Source organism: Erinaceus europaeus, chromosome 10, assembly GCF_950295315.1.
Source record: "Erinaceus europaeus chromosome 10, mEriEur2.1, whole genome shotgun sequence".
Taxonomy (NCBI): domain Eukaryota; kingdom Metazoa; phylum Chordata; class Mammalia; order Eulipotyphla; family Erinaceidae; genus Erinaceus; species Erinaceus europaeus.
This window is the reverse complement of record NC_080171.1, coordinates 29,928,522-29,943,596: the sequence shown is the minus strand read 5'-3', so window position 1 is coordinate 29,943,596 and position 15,075 is coordinate 29,928,522.

The window sequence follows — 15,075 nt, the reverse complement described above, 5'->3', positions numbered from 1 at the left end:
CTCCTCTCTCAATTTCTCTCTGTCCTATCCAACAACAACAACAACAATAATAATAATAATAATAATCACAACAACGATAAAAAACAACCAGGGCAATAAAAGGAGAAAAAAGTGCATGGGGGGGCAGGTGGTGGCGCACCTGGTTGAGTGCACTTTTTACAATGCTCAAGGATGCAGGTTCAAGTCTCCAGTCCCCACCTGCAGGGGGAAAGCTTCACAAGTGGTGAAACAGGGCTGCAGGTGTCTCTCTGACTCTCTATCTCTCCTTTCCTCTCAATTTCTATCTCTATTCAATAAATAAAGATAATAGAAACAAAATATTTTTAAAAATATAATAGACTATGAAAAAGTCTAACCTATCTGAGTCACAGAAAGAGATCATAGAGTGGGGTATAAAATATATTTGAGTAGATGATAGCTAAGATTTGTCTAGAACTTCTGAAATATTACAATTTATAGACCTGCTGTGATCACCAGTCTAAATTAATACAATAAAACCACAACTAACAGTACAGAGTAAAAATAATGCAAAACAAAGTGAAGGAGAAAATACTGTAAGGAACTATCTATCTAATGTAAAATTAGACATATTAACATCAAAGAAGTAACAATAAGACTGACAGCTGAGATTTAAAGGGAAAATGTAGAAACCAGAGAACAGTGAGAGTGTTGGTGCACCCAGTTAAATGCACATAGTACTAAACACAATGACCTGCACAAGGACTGGGGTTCAAGCCCTGGCTCCCCACTTGCAGCCAAGATACTTCATGAGGAGTAAAGCAGGACTGACTCTCTCTCTCTCTCTCTCTCTCTCTCTACCTCTTTCTCTCTCTCTTCCCCCACTTCCCTCTCAATTTCTCTGTCAAATAAAATGTCAAATAAAATGAAAAAAAAAGGAAAAAAGATGGCTTCCAGGAGAGATTGATGCATAGTGCCACCACCAAGCCCCAGTGATAACCCTGAAGACAAAAACAAACAAACAAAAAAAAGAGAATAATGGAGTGCAAAAATTAAAATTAAATACACAAACGAACTGCCAGTCTAGACACTCACAGAGATTTCATGTACAGTGAAAATATTAAAATATCAAAAATGAAGATGCAGCCAGGGAAGTAAATCAGAGGTAAATTATGGGATTTGTAAGCCTAAGGCCCTAGCGTCAATCCCCATTTCTGTATAAGAGCAAAATGATGAAGACCAAGTAGAACTTCATGGATAGTGAAACAGTGCTCACCCTACCCCATTTTATCATTAAAATTTCAAATAATAGGGGTCTAAATAATATCTCACTTGCTAGGGCACCTGTTTTGGCCTTCATGTAGCCCAGGTCCAAGTTCTGACACCCTATGGGAGGACCACCACTAGGAGCAATTCTGGTACTATGCTCTCTCTCTCTCTCTCCTCTCTCTCTCTCTCTCTTTATCTCTTTCTGACCATCTCAATGGAAATGTAGCCCAAGAGCTTTGATGTCATGAATGTCATAAAATGATAATATTAATAATATTGAATAACTTGGGGAATGATCTCAGAGGTAGGGTGCATATATATGAGACCTTGAGTTCAGTCTCCACTACCACATCAAAAAATGAAGTTGAAATAAAAGATTTTACAGAGTACAGGTCCTGGAAAAGGATGACAGAGGACCTAGTTGGGGTTGTATTGTTATGTGGAAAACTGAGAAATGTTATGCATATATAAGCTATTGTATTTACTGTCGGCTGTAAAACATTAATCCCCCAATAAAGAATTTTTTTAAAAATCTAACAAAAATTACTTTTCAGACAAGCAGAATTTGAGAGTACTGATCGTAATCAGACAGACCTGCATTAAATGATACATGCAAGATATTTCTTACAGGCGAAAGAGAAAAAAATATCGACAGTAGAAATAAACTATAAGAAAGAATGCAAAAACATCTGAAAAGATTAAAAGTTTAGAAAACTAATATATTTTTAACTTAAAGGATTTGTAAATTACATGTGATATGTATTCAATACTAGATGTAATATAAATGTTGTTCTTATATCATTTATACATGCATATTTTATTTGTATACTATCTATATGGTAATATAGATATTATTTAAACATATAAAATAAGTTTATATACAACAAAATGAATATATAGTTATACTTTATGAGAATAGTAATGCAAAGAGAGGAGACCAACCAAATTAAGTTAAAGTATTCAAAGTTTCTTTTGTTGTTTGGGTAAAGCCAACATGATAATAAGTCAAAGATGAATTTTGTAACCTCTAAGGGAGCCACTAAATAACAGTAAAACCTTCTACAAATAAAAAAGCTAATAGAAATAATATATAGTAAAGTAGAATTGGAAATCAGCATAAAATTGACACCAAGACCTGTAAGATTACATCATAGTATCGGGGGAAAATGTCCAGTCTTGCCCATGGACATGAAAGCACAAATGCTTAATAAAATCATAGTTATACAGCTGTGAATTAAAAAGGCAATACTTTCCCCCACACTTATAGATATCTAATCTTTGGCAAAGGTGCCCAGACTATTAAATGAAGAAAGCAGAGTCTCCTCAACAAATGGTGTTGGGAAAAAAAAAAAATGGGTTGAAACACTCAGAAGAAACTGAACCACTTTATTTCAGCAAACACAAAAGTAAATTTCAAGTGGATCAAGGACTTGGATGTTAGACCAGAAACTATCAGATACTTAGAGGAAACTATTGGCAGAACTCTTTTCCGTATATATTTTAAAGCTTTCGTCAATGAAAAGAATCCAATTACAAAGACTAAGACAAGAATATACCAATGGGACTACATGAAATTAAAATGCTTCTGCACAGCAAAGGGAACCAATACCCAAACAAAGAGACCCCTCACAAAATGGGAGAAGATCTTTGCATGCCATACATCAGACAAGAGGCTAATAACCAAAATATATAAAGAGTTTGCCAAACTCAACAACAAGAAAACAAATAACCCCATCCAAAAATGAGGAGAGAATATTCACCACAGAAGAGATTCAAAAGGCCGAGAAACACATGAAAAAATGCTCCAAGTCTTTGATTGTCAGAGAAATGCAAATAAAGACAATGAGATACCACTTCACTCCTGTGAGTATGCCCTACATCAGAAACAACAGCAACAACAAATGCTGGAGAGGGTGTGGGGTTAAAGGAACCCTCCTGCACTGCTGGTGAGAATGTCAATTGGTCCAACCTCTGTGGAGAGCAGTCTGGAGAACTGTCAGAAGAGTAGAAGTGGGCCTACCCTATGATCCTGCAATTCCTCCCCTGGGGATATATCCTAAGGAACCCAACACACCCATTCAAAATGATCTGTGTGCACATATGTTCTTGGCAGCACAATTTGTAATAGCCAAAAGCTGGAAGCAACCCAGGTATCCAACAACAGATGAGTGGCTGAGCAAGTTGTGGTATATATACACAATGAAATACTACTCAACTATTAAAAATGGTGATTTCACTGTTTTCAGCCCATCTTGGATGGACCTTGAAAAAGTCATGTTAAGTGAAATAAGTCAGAAACAGAAGGATGACTATGGGATGATCTTGCTCACAGGCAGAAGTAGAAAAACAAGATCAGAAGAGAAAACACTAAGCAGAACCTGGACTGGAGTTGGTGTATCGCATCAAAGTAAAAGACTCTGGGGTGGGGTGGGGAGGGTTCAGGTCCTGGAACATGACTGCAGAGAAGGACATAGAAGAAGTTGAACTGTTATGTGGAAAACTGAGAAATGTTATGTATGTGCAAACTATTGTATTTACTGTCAAGTGTAAAACATCAATCCCCAGTAAAGAAATTTTTAAAAAGGTAGTATTTTATGGGCAGAGGAGAAAGCATAATGGTTATGTAAAAAGACTCTCATGCTTGAGGCTCTGACATCCCAGCTTCAATCCCCCACACCACCACAGGCCAGAGCTAAGCAGTGCTCTGGTATAAAATAATAATAATTAATTAATAAATACTTTGTGTCTAATGAGTTTTATCCCAGAAATACAACAGTAATTAATAGTCAAAAAATTAACACCCCATATTAGCAGGATAGAAAACAAAGGGGAGAAAAGTCATATGACTATCTCTTATGTACAGAGAGCATATCTGAAAATATGTAATGCCTATCCATGTTTTAAAATAAACTACTAAGTTCTAAAACTAAAACAAAACTTCCAGTGATACAAGTCTCTATATCATGCACATACTTCATAATGAAATATTGAAAGCTTTCCCTTCACAAATGGAAATGAAACAAGGATTTCAGTCATTACCACTTCACTCAACACTGGAAAACCTAGCAAGGAAATAAATAAAAAGCACATGGCATTGAAAGGAAGATGTAAAACAATTGTAATTTTCAGATGACATGGTTTTGAATGCAGGAAAGAAACCATAAACAACCTATTAGAATCAATATATGGATTTAGTAATTCTTCCACATGCTAGATTATTGACTATACAGAAATCAGTTGTAGAGGGCAAATTAAAATCACAATGAAATACCACTGCATAGTCATCAGATTTGTCAAGATGGGGCAAAGATGGATGTGTAAAATGCTGCCTATGATACTAAGGAATTTTCATATACTGCTCTGGAATTGTAAATGTGTGTAACTACTTTGAAAAATTCCTTAGTGATATGCAATGAAGCTGAATATATTCATACCCAGCAGCTCCACTCCTAACTTATACAGACAATAAAAATGCATACATATGTGTACTCCTCCCTTCCTTTTGCCAGGAAGGGAAATTGCATACAAGTACTCAGCTGCATCCATCACTTATAATAACCAAAACCTGGAATCAACCAGGCTGTCTATCAACAGTAGAAAAATAAGCAATTGGTGTGCATCAACATAATGGAATACCATACAGTCATGCAGTTCTGTATGGGTGAATGTGCAAAACGAAAGGTTGAATGAAAGGAGTCATGCACAAGAAAGCACATATACTATGATGCCATTTGTCTGAAGTTCAAATAAAGTCAAAACAAAATCTATGGTTGTGAAGGACTAGCTGGGGGTAGCAATTCCTGGAAGCCATCACAAAGGAGGCCTCTGGGGCTGGTATCTTATTTGGGGTGATAATTGCCTGGGTATGCTCTCTTCAAAAAATTTTACTGAGCTTCTGACAATGCATTTTTATACACATTGTTCTCTGTCAATAAGAATGTGCAAGCTGTATCAATAGAAATCATAATTCCTTTAAATGTCATCTATGCATATGATTCTGATAAGATATAAGGAAAATGTAAGGCATTTCTAATGGAAAAAAGTTAATAAACTGGTTGAAGAGCACATATGCATGTGGAATATGAGTTAAAACATACCAACAGGGAATAAGTAGATGTCTGTCATTGGAGTTCTAGCCTAAGAGATGCCATGCCAACCATAGAAATCACACGTATTATGGTTTGCCATGTTTATTACAGCTAGGCACTATGAGAAGAGAATTATGACATACTTTACCCTCAAATTCCTACAAATGACTTTTTTTTTTCAACTCCAGTATCATTGTATTGAAGAAATACTGACTTAACCTAGACGCAGAAGAAACCAGAACAGTTCTATTTAATCCCTGGCTCCATCTCTCACAAGAGGTAAGACTGGGCAGTAGCTCAGTGGATTAAGCACACATGGCGCAAAGCACGAGGACCAACGGAAGGATCCCAGTTCAAGCCCCCAGCTCCCCACCCACAGAGAAGGTCACTTCACAAGCAGTGAAAGAGGTCTGCAGGTGTCTATCTTTCTCTCTCCCTCTCTGTCTTCCCCACCTCTCTCAATTTCTCTCTATTCCATCCAACTACAATGACAGCAATAAAATTACAACAACAATAAAAACAACAAAGGCAACAAAAAGGGGGGGGAAGGCTCCAAGAACAGTGGATTCATAGTGCAGGCACCCTGGAGGCAAGAAAGAGAGAGAGAGAGAGAGAGAAGACTCCGGAACTAATAACCTCCCAAATTGGCAGGCTATGGAAAGCAGAAGCCCTTAATAATGGGCCTCATTGTAAACACTCAGCTATTTGATGCAGATAAACTTACAAAAGTATCTTTGGTACATAGGGGCTTCTCAGGTGATAACTGGTGTTCATCAAGCCATACGTTATCATTTTGAAGAATAAGCAAGATCCCCTTAAGAAGCTCACACACCAGGAAAAAAAATTAGCTACGTGCAGCCTGGGAAAAAAGTGAGCTATGACTAGGAATTAGGAGGAATTCCTTCTGACTATGACAACCAGAAGAGCAAGCTTTGTATGTCAAGGATGCATAGAAATTAACCACACCATGAAAAAAAGTGCAGCAAGGGAGAAGCTATTAGTTGGGGAGGAGAAAACTAAGAAAGAAAGTGAAAGTGAACAGAGGGGATGACATGAGGCAAACAATAAAAACTATAAAGACCAAGTTTTGTTTGGAAAACAACACTGTGGTTCAGTGTCAAATAGAAACTAATTTAACTATGATGGGCCTGGACCTCTATTTTTTAAATATTCTTTAAAAAAAATTTATTTATAAAAAGGAAACAGAGACAGAAATCATAGGATAAGGGGGGTACAACTCCACACAATTCCCACCACCAGAACTTCTTATCCCATCACCTCCCCTGATTCCCTCTTCTTTATTCCTCTGGGAGTACTGACCCAGGGTCATTATGGGGTACAGAAGGTAGAAGGTTTGGCTTCTGTAATTGCTTCCCTGCTGAACATGGGCATTGACAGGTTGATCCATACTCCCAGCTTGTCTCTCTCTTTCCCTAGTGGGGTGGAGCTCTGAGGAATCGGGGCTCCAGGACACATTGGTGGGGTTGTCTGCCCAGGGAAGTCTGGTTGGCATCATGGTAGCATCTGGAACCTGGTGGCTAAAAGAATAGTTAACATATAAAGCCAAACAAATTGTTGGCTAATCATGAACCTAAAGGATAGAATAGCTCAGATGAAGAGTTGGGGGGTCTCCGTTTTGTAGATAGTTAGTAGGCCTATTTTAGTTATATTCTAAAGGGCTTATGACTATACTAGTTTTTGTTTGTTTGTTTGTTTTCTGAGCCTGACATCCACTATGCAGGTGGATCCAAGTTATTGTCTGAGGAGATGATGTCATGGCTAGACAAAGGATCTGAAAGCTGGATCTGGGAAGAGAGTAGCTCCTAAATATGGGCAAGGTGTATAAATATTGTTGACTGTAAACCCCATTGATTTGATCTGATCTGGGCCCATATTCAGCTTAGGAGTCTCTGCATCCCTGTAGACCTGAGCTGGGGTCATGAGTAGGAACGCTCCAAGCTTCCCCAATTTCAGGACTCATCTTCCTCAGGTGGAACATAGAGTATGTTGTCCAGCCTCCCTTCGAGGATGGAACATTCTCTACCATTGTTGATTCACCTTGAGGGCAAGGTCCTATGGGTGCCCACAGAGGGGTCTACTGTGTTGTTCCTGATAGAGATGATCGGTAACAACGAAGAGAGGGATTTATTTGAGGGGTCCTAGACCTCTAATGGGTCCCTCTCTCCACCACTACCAGTCACTTCCATCAGGGATGGCATCATAAGCCCTCTTGTGGGCCCTACCAGAACTTTGGCATCACCATAAAGCAGCAACAGTAAGGACAGCCCCATCTCTGAAGGGAGGCTGGACATCCTGCCCTGCCTCGAGGAAGACTGGTCCTGAAATGAGTGAATCTTGCAATGTTCTCAGCTTTGACCATGAGCTTCGAACTCAGACCAATAGGGACTCAGAGATTTATATAGGCTCTGGTGCTAAATATATGCCCTGGGTCATGTGGATGAAGATAAATAGTTAATTTTATCCACAGACTTTTTTTTCAAGAATGAGAGCTACTCACTGCCCTACTCCAAGTTTCTAGCCCTTGTCTCTACTCTGACACCATTTTCTCAGACAATAGTTTTAACTGACTTCAGACTAGCTATCAAATTCAAGTAAAAACTACCTACCATCGCTGTGTTCCCCTAGGAACATGCCTAAAATGGACTTCTGAGCTTTCTTTTACCCTAAGATACCTAATCTCATCTGCTCTATTCCTACTTTCTGATTGTTGTTTATTAACCATTTTGTCTCACTTTATGTCTTGCCACCTTCCAGACACCAAGTTGCAGACGCTACCATGATTCCATCCTGACTTCTCTGGGCAGACCAACCTCAACAATTTGTCTTAGAACCTCACCTCTCCAGAGCTCTACCCCACTAGGGAAAGATAGAAATTGGCTGGGGGGGGGGGGGGATGGATTGAACTGACATGCTGAGAAGCAATTATAGAAGCCAGAACTCCTACCTTCTATACCACAAAAACTATTTTGATCTGTACTCCCAGTAAAGGAGAAATAATAAGAGGAAGAAGATAAGAGGGCTCTGAACTCCTGCTCCATCAGCACCCAGAGACAGAGGAAGAAAAGGAGAGGGACATTGGAGGTGGTAATGGTGTCATGAGTGGCCTGGAGGGGAAGCTCTACCCCTAGTGGGGTAGAGCTCTGGAGAGGTGAGGTTCTAAGACACATTGGCGAGGTTGGTCTGCCCAGAGAAGTCAGGATGGAATCATGGTAGCATTTGGAAGAAAAAGGGGGTGACTATGTATAAATGTAGACAGTTGTAGAGATGATGGTTGGCCCATGTCTATAACCTTAAGGGAACTACAGTGACTTGCAGTAGGGTGAGTGAAATTTCAGAACCCTAGTGGTGGAAATGAAGTGGATTTATACCACTGTTGACATGTAATTTTGTAAATCAATTTTAAATCACTAATAACATTAAAAAAGAAAAATGAATTTAACAAAATCGATAAAAAGCAACTATCAGAGCCAGGGGAGATAGCAGAGCCATTTATGCAATAGACTCTCATGCATGAAGCACCAGAGGTCCCAGTTTTAATCCCCAGCAGCACCATAAGCCAGAGATGAGCAGTGCTCTGGTATCTCTCTCTCTCCCTCTATCTCTGTGTATCTTTTTCTGTATGTCTCCATTTAATTAGAATGAATATAGATAGATAAAAGATAGATAGATAGATAGATAGATAGATAGATAGATAGATAGGATAATGATCAACAAGATTGTGTAAGAGGGGGTACAATTCCCACCACCAGCATTCCATAATCCCATCCCCTCCATTGGAAGCTTTCCTATTCTTTATCCCTGGGAGTATGAACCCAGGATCATTATGGGGTGCAGAAGGTGGGAGGTCTGGCTTCTGTAATTGCTTCTCCACTGGTCATGGGCATTGGCAGGTCGATCCATCTTCCCCTAGTGGGGCAGGGTTCTGGAGAGGTAGGGTTACAAGGTATATTGAGATTGTCTGCCCAGGGAAGTCAGGCCGGCATCATAGTAGCATCTACAACTTAGTGGTTGAAAACTCATTAAGATATAAAGCAGAATAAATTGTTTAATAATCAGGAACCTAAAGGTAAGAATATAGCAGATAAGATTTGGGGTCTCCATTTTGGAAAAAGCCAGTAGGTCTATTTTAGGTATATTCCAAACCATGACACTACTAGTTTTTGCTTAAGCCTGCCAGCTAACATACATGTGGGCTAAAGGTATTGTCTGGGAAATGAGTATTTTTAAAGATTTAAAAGAAAAATTGCAACTGAGGGGCCAGGCAGTGGTGCACCTGGTTCAGCACACACATCATAGTGCACAAGGACCTAGGATCAAGCCCCTGGTCCCCACCTGCAGGGGGGAAGCTTCACAAATGTCTCTCTGTCTCTCTCACTCTCTATCTCCCCCTCACCTCTCAATTTCTGTCTCTATCCAGTAATAAATAAATGAAAAAATTTAAAAAAAGAAAAAGATTGCAACTGTCATTTTAACAACAATCTAGTATTCACTCATGGGAAATATGCTTACTGTTTCCAAGCATACTTTGTAGACGCTGAGTTTTGAAGTCAAGCAATAAATATTTTTAATATTTCTTGGTTTAAGGATTCTAGTCTTGTCATCACTGTATGTCTATTAACTACCAAAAAGGACAACGACTTATTTCTCTGTCAGTTTAAAAAAGGATGACCTCACTAATCTCTGTAGCTGTATGTTGATATGTATATACTGCTGGGAAGAATAGAACCCTACTGGTCAATGTTAAGAGTCCATCCCAGATCTCTTATTACACTCTGACCTACAGAGCAGGTTTGCATATAGAAGCATACAGTGAAGCACGGGCAACTAAACACTCTACCTTCATACTGTGAAGATTGGAGACCTGCTCAGACAAAAAAAAAAAAAAGCAAACAAGCATGATCTACTGATTATTAGAGCAGATGACTTCTCTTGAGAAAAAGAGAAGCAACATTCCGTTTGGTATATTTTAGTCACCATCAACTCCCAGGCCCACCAAAGGGTACCACCTGCATTAATACTTTTTATGCACATGGATCTTTGCTCCACCCAGCACAATGGCCTGCAGCCATGGAGTGTAGGGAGATACACAATCCTGTGATTTGGTTAGCATTGATGGTATGCTCCAAATGGGAAAACCAACCTCCTGTGTCTCCTTGGAGAATATCATAGTACCACAAACTTCCGATGTGGAGATGCCAAAGTGGAGTGACAGATGAGGAATTCAAGGAATGGGAGCCAGAGAAATGAGTGAGAGCTAAGAATCTGAAATATTCATATTTTTGTACATTACTCAAAGACTTTCTATTATACTCTTTATAATTTGCCAAGTTCTACATAAGACCCTGAGTACAATGTCATTTCTGCTCTTTAGAGTTCAAATTCTAGATGGATAGAACAAAAACAAAGTATAATGTGGCAAGTGGTGCAGTAGAAACTACTATAGTTTACAACTGGAAGAATGGCAAGAAATAGTCAAATCTTCTTCAGCTGTGGGCCAAGGAGGAAAAATTGCCATTGGATCTGGTGCTGAATGAATGAGCAGGAGCTCAACCATCAAAGAGAATAACATGCACAAATATCTAAAAGGATGCAGATAGGCATGCTGACCCTGGGATAATCACCAGCATCATACATGCCAGTTTCTTCTAAAGTGGGGACCAGTATTATGTCCTCATTGGAAGATAATCAAACAACCCACGGAATAAAGCCAACGATTACCTTAGGATAAGATTGTAGGGCTCCATGGGCAGAGTTGTAGATCAGTAGGAAAAGTCCCTTGCTCTTTCTTGGTTGCCAACTCCTTCCATCTTTTCAAAAGTCATATATCTCTCTTGTTAAATACACATGAAAATAAGTTCAACAGTTTGATTAGTAAGGTTCACCTCATTCCTAGAATCTTAGACTAGAATGTCATGAGTCATTTCCATTGGTCAATATTGCAATAAGAATACTGAAAGGATGCCTTTGAGGGCATTGAATATAATGAGTCAATACTATGTAAACTGGTATCACTGGAGTTGGAAACTAAGTTGCTTGTTTCTTTGTAAGTCCATAGTCTAATTTTTCTGTCAAAGGATAAAGAATAAAGAAATAGGGGCAATTTGTTAGCTCTCTTATTACTAAGGAGATCCAATGTTCTTGTGGGACAGTAATAATGCCAGTGAGATGATAAGGGTATGTATTCAGGCTTCCTGAAATTGGGGATGAAGAATTCACTAACTTTTAATACATAGGCTGAGTTTTTGATATGTTGACTCTCTTAAAAGATTAGACCAGGGAGAACAGAAGCAATCGGTGGCACAACTATAAACAAATAATGTCAAAGGACATAAATTAGGGTGATGTTGTGTATGATACAGCAAATCCTAACAAAGGGATATTTCAAAGTTAACCAAATTGCCAAATAATGTGAGTATAGCAATAACTGTCTATTGTCTTCTTAAACCCTAAGACAGCAGAAACCTCCCACTTCCTCTATAGAGCCTCTATTTACCCCAGTCCTGGAACCTCTAGGGTGGGGCTCACTTTCCTGCATGCTTCTCTCAATTCATACCAAATGATATTGCATCCACGGATCCCAACCTAATCAACACAATGGGTACCACCTCGGTATGCTTCACTTCAGATTGTGTCCAGAGACGTCAGGCATGGAATGTCAACCCTTCACCCTCATTACTAGGGTGAGACCTTTCCTTTCATAGTATTATCTAATTCCATTCCAGGAGATTCACTTCCTAACAAAGTCCCAAAACCTAGATATAGACCAGGTCCCATAAGATAGAGCATATGTTCACATGTATCCATAAATTAGGGCAAAATATATACCTGAAAGCAAAAATACATAATAGTCTGTAATGAGTCAGTATAAAGTTCATAATGAAATAGTGTCCACTTAGACTTAGATACCCTCCTCACCTACTTCATATTACAGTTCTCTCACTCAACATAAAAATATAGAAAAAATTAATAAAAAGTTAATAAAAATGAATTCATTCACTTGTTGATTTTTCCTTCAATGAAATTTTTAATTATATTTATCTGATTGTAATCAAATTATTTGCACCATGAAAATGAGTGTGTCAAAAATGTACCAAAGTGATTTTTTTCAGAAGATTGATGACTTACAAATATTTCGCATTGATTCAACATTACTCTGAATTAAGAAATATTGCTATTTTTTTAAATGGAATAGTATGTTTCTAGGAGTAAAAAAAAGGGGGAGAAGATATTCTAAGAACCATTTTCATAAGTTTTAACACATAATATTTAAAAGGAAAAATTTTTTAGAGAGACATTCTAAGAAATACTTTGATGAGCTCATCAAAATTTCCAGTGACCTTGCAAAATGGAAAAAAAGACATCAGATAAACCACACGAGTGAGATCCTCTTGTAGAACCATCTCTAAGTAATTTAGACTCCAGGAAGCTGAAGAAAAAAAAAAAAGTACTGAAATCTTCATTTACACTTCACCAAGCAAAATTTGGAGAATGTGAAAAGGACGAGTGCTTAACTCTTAGTCAGAAGGGGGGGGGGGGGGGGGAGGCGATGATTGTTTAGTCTTGTCCATCCCATTATTTCAGGCACTTCTCTGACTAGAGCTCTCCTGACTTTCTCAGAATTGAAGATGACAAAAATAGCCTTTAATTAGCCAGCAACAAACTATGCTAATGGCTTTTCTTCACCTCTGGGCAATTGTCTTGTGCTGGACTGACACTCCTAACTCCAAGGTCATCCCATGGTCTTTTGAAACAGCAAATTGTTAGTATTCAAGTAATGAAGATGAAGGCCTGGGTGTGAGAAGTAAAGGACCTGGCTCCTGAGAGTCAGCAGATTCACCCAAAGGTCCTGACCTGTGTGAAGCATGTCCTGGCCTGTAAACAGGTCAGTATGACATTAGCTATGTATTTACAAAGCACGGCCCTGAGTGGGTCCATTATGCCTGGTCTAATGGAACTGCATTCCTCTAAGTGCCTTTTAAGTTTTGTAGACTGCACAGCCAATATTCCTCCAGGGTACTCAGAGACTTGACTGCCATAAATAGCAAGCTTGCCCTCTTCTAGGATGAGCCTGGGCTGCCCAGAGGTACACTGAGAAAGGAGGTACTACTCCAGTCTATCTTCTCTCACCATCTTGTCCATTTGTCAGAACCCTTCTTATCTTTGTTTATTCAACTTTCCAAATTGGAGACCAAAGAATAAACCATGTCTCCATCCTTCCGTCTTAACTACCATCAATTACTTCCATCAGTTGACTATCTCCCCTTCACTCACACTATGTCAAGAGCAGCCCTATGCTAATTTTAATAGCCCTCCATAAGGCAACTCAATTCAACCACTTAACAATGGAAAAACTGGAAATCAAGCAGTTAAAAAAAAAAACAAAAAACAGCCAAAGTTATAGAGGGAGTCCATGTTGACTATTTATTTGTTTCAAATTACTTTACCAGAAAAATAATGATTTACGAGATAGCTGTTATCACATGAATACCACGTTTCCTTATCTTCCCATCATAGGTGCCGATCATCATTCCCACCACCAACTTATTCTGCCATTGAGCATTGGGTCTCCAATGCTTTCTCAACTCCCTTTTGGCTTCCCCCTTCAGGATCCTTGGTTCTGTTGTAAAAGATCACAACTAGTCTAAGTTTCACCATTTCTTTGTTTCTTAAATATCTTCAATGCATAGGGTCAACAAGCATTTGTCCTTCTCCTTATAGCTTGTCTCACTTAATATGATTCTTTCAAGTTCCATCCAAGATGTAGCAAAAGAGTTTTCATCATTTCTTACAATTGAATATACTATGTATACATACTTCCTTTTAAAAAATATTTTTACAGATTTACTTTAGTTTGGTAAGAAAGACATGAGCACTGCTCATCTTTGGCTTATGGTGATGCCAGGGATTGAATCACAGATCTCAGGGCTTCAGGCATGAAAATTTAGTGCACAAACATCCCAATTGAACTTCATTCTTTTTCATTAAAGGAAGTTTTAGTGCTATGGTGTCTTTCTTTCCATCCCTCTTTGTTTTTCTGTCTGAAAAAGTCAGCAAGAGAAGTAAAGCCCCAGTAATGACATATATACATATGGTAATCTTATGGGATAAATATAGGCTAACTCTAACTTATCATTTGTTTTCCACTCTCTCAGTATTTTGCAACGCTGTTAACTTTCAACATTTTTCTTTCATAGGGACAAATTAATTAGCTAAAATCCTCTGCCTTTGTTTAAAAGCCATCAGGGAAGGGACCAGGCAGTGGCACACCTGACAGAGCATACTCATTACCATGTTTAAGGAACCGGGTTCAAAACCCCAATCCCCACTTACAGAGGAAAAAAACAGAAGTGGTGGAGCAGTGTTGCAGGTATCTTTTTCTTTTTCCCCTTGCCCCACTCTCTATTTCTATCTCCCTAAAAATAAAGTCAGTTGAAATTTCATCGAGTGGTGATAGACTTGATTTTTTAAAATTATAAATGCATATGTATTTATGTTTATGCTTATGCATGTGTGTGCTTTATATGCATATCTATTCATATGAATACATCTATAAAATATAATAGTTTTGTCAAATGCAAATGACTGTAATTCCTTCAGACACAGACATTACAATCTGATCTTATTGGAGAAAGCCCACATTACAATAATATAAGCATACAATTACTACTACAAAGTAGTAAAAGAGAGGAAGGAGATGTAAGAATCATTTAATGCCAAGGCTCAGCAGACAGGCTAGCTG